Here is a 3,298-nt window from a genome sequence, read left to right on the forward strand (position 1 = left end):
ACATACATCAGCCGATATTTGGAATTTTTTAAAATATCGTTAAATATCATTGGCCCATAAGTTTTTCTGCTTGGCTGATATGTTTGATGCAGGACTTTTATTTTGACGGCGCTGAGAGTGGCACTTAGTGGTGGCCGATACTGCAAAATTTGGTATCGATCCGATACCGTATTGATACAGTATTGCCGATACCGATACCAATACAATACTTTTTACAAAAAAAAAAAAAAAAAACTTTTGTGTAGGGGAGAGCAGTAGGTCTGTCATTATTTCTGAGGTGAATGAATGATCAATTATTTAGCCAATATTTTGTTGTTAATGTATTGAAGTTCACAAAATTATTAGTTATTAGGCACTGTTGAGTTCTTTTGCTCAGGATTGTAGACATGAGCAAAGTATAATGAATGTAGATGAGAGATATTTTTATTTATATTTACATTTTAAATGATTTTTTTTATATTATATTAAATATTTTTATTTTTAAAATCATTATGTTTTATCATTGACCTTGCACAGTGAAGGCAGGTTATGTTCTGTTACCCTTTTACTGAGTTTTTTTAAAAAAAAAAGCTTCGTTTGAAGTCTTTAATAAATTGACAGAGGTGGAGTTTATCCATCCTAAAGGGCTTTTCCATGAAGCTTTATAGTCATTTCATTTTGCGAAAAGCCCATCTGACCTCATTGTGTGTTGTCAGTAAGAGACTGCATGTTTAAACTCTCAGATTTATGTTCTGTTTCATTTGTTTCCACTGCAGTGAACAACCTGAGCCCACGGCTAGATTCAAGTAAAAAGCAAATACTTATCTGAGCGAGTGAGCAGATATTTCACCAGAAAAGGAACGGAAATACATCAACAGTCCTGACCCCATGCGGCTAATCCATTGAGACACACAGGAGATTAGCATGGACGCTAATCAGTGTCTCAGATTCACAATAGCATCTATGTAACTGAATGTACTTATCGCTAAACGACAGCAGTCACTTTTCTAGCCCCGGAGGGAGGATTGTGTTTCATATGCAGAGCCTGGTGTTTTTTTAAATGGCGCATCTGTAATGAGCCAACGAGACCCATTTAGCATCTCTGTTATGTTATTTACCTGTAATGGAGCACAGGTTACACGAGCAATGACATCATTTGCCCTGAGCACATGCTTATTGAACCAAATCTGCAAATTTTCTCCCGCGGTTGATGACAAGCACCAAAGGCAGCGAACGGGAGGATATTAGCTCGAATACACCACTGCGTTCAAAAAAGAGCATCCTGCCAAATCCAGCTTCCCGCGTCCACGCTCAACTCTCTTCAATGGGGTAAGCAAAAAAAACCGCTTGACCTCTGGTGACCTTTCATGCGATCAGCTGATTTTTAGATTTATGACTGCAAATCTATAATTTGTTCTAGTTAATCTAGTCTTATAGGTGCATTTTATTAATATATATCTTAATAGTATATATATATATATATATATATATATATATATATATATATATATATATATATATATATATATATATATATCTCTTAATCGTATATATATATATATGTAAAGCATTGTAACAGTGTTATTTTAGTATTATTTTTAGTATATATTCAGTTAACATTGATTTTTATAAAAGTTTCTTTTTTATATTTTAAGTTTCAAGTCTTAGTTATTTTATGTGTTTATCATATTGATGACTTTTTTTTATAAATATTTATATTTAGCTTTTTTATTTACACATTCTGTCATTTTCACTGTCATTTTCATTAAAGTCTTCTTGTTTGTCTAATTTATTAGCTTTTTTATACTTTAAGTTTCATTTTTTATATATATATATATGTTTTCTTTTTTACATTTCTGGCAATAATTTTAAGTGTGTGTCATTTTTCTTAATTTTACATGCTTTCATGTTTATTATGGACGGAATAATAATTGATTTATTTCAGACTGGTAGAAAATGTTTTGCATAATTTATAGTTTTAAAATTTCTTTTACTTTTTTTATAATTTATAGCAGCGATTTTATCTTAAACAGATTTTATTTCAGTTAGTTGCCAAGGCAACATTTGTCATTTTCATTTATATTTATATTTTTATTTCACGCTATTTCAATTAACTAGACCTATTTTTAATAGCTTTAGTTTTTTTTTTTAATTTATTCATCAAATTTTATCTTTTATCACTGTAAAAAATTACTGTGATTTTAATGGTAAAAAACTGTAAAAATGCTACAGTACTAACCTGATAAATGGTTAACGGTAATTTCCTGTAAACTTTCCTGTAAACTTACGTTCCCAGAATTCTCTGCGTTGCGTTTCAAATTTTGTTTGAATTAGATTTTTTTTTTTTTCTTTAAAATAACTTATGTTTCTTATTTTTTTCTTACCTGTTATGTTTACTAGAGTTGTATGTTACATATAATGTTGTTAAATTAATTATAATGTTTATTGCATTTTTAAGTTTAATGAGTCTCACCATGATGGTGTTTAGTGCTTGTGTGAATGACACTCTGCACCTTCTATGTATATTATTATTTAAAAGCTGTTTGTGATGGGCTTTGTTTTATCATGTTACTTTCTCATCACCACCTGCTTTTGGTGGTTACCAGTCTATTACAAAGGTACAAAACAGATTTCAGTACTTCAATAAGTTGGTATATTAATATTATATCAGTTAAATTACGGTATAAAACTGTAAATTTAATGTAAAACTGTTAACTGTTACTGTATTTTTAACAGTATAAAACCGTTAAACTAAAACGGTGTTACCGTATTTTTTACGGTATAATTCTGGCAACCACAGCTGCCGTTTTTTTAACGTATATTTTCCGAAATATTTTTTACAGTGATATATAAAAGGAACATCGCCATCTTACTCTAACAAAAGTAATTTGATTGCACCCAACATTGTAATCATGATATCCCAACACGTAAATACAAACCTCTCAGTAGGCCTTTTAAGGGATAGTTCACCCCAAAATTAAAAATATAACCTTTGTTCACCCTCAAAGCCAACTGTTTGGTTACCTACATTCTTCAAAATATCTTCTTTTGTGTTGGAAAAAAGAAGCTAGAATAATATGAGAGTGAGTAAATGATGACCAATTGTAATTTTTGGGTGTACTGTCACTTTAAGATGACTTTTAAGTCGATTGCAGAGGCCATTAATATTAACTGTACTTATTGAAAATGGCGGATTGATTAAAATTTTCACAAGTTCTTGCCAAATTAAATGGTCAATGAACAGGTGAAGTTGAGACGAGGACTAGTTTGGACTTGCTAGTATGCAGATTGACCCGCTTAGTATTTTCCTGACTGTATT

Source organism: Carassius auratus, chromosome 29, assembly GCF_003368295.1.
Source record: "Carassius auratus strain Wakin chromosome 29, ASM336829v1, whole genome shotgun sequence".
Lineage (NCBI taxonomy): Eukaryota > Metazoa > Chordata > Actinopteri > Cypriniformes > Cyprinidae > Carassius > Carassius auratus.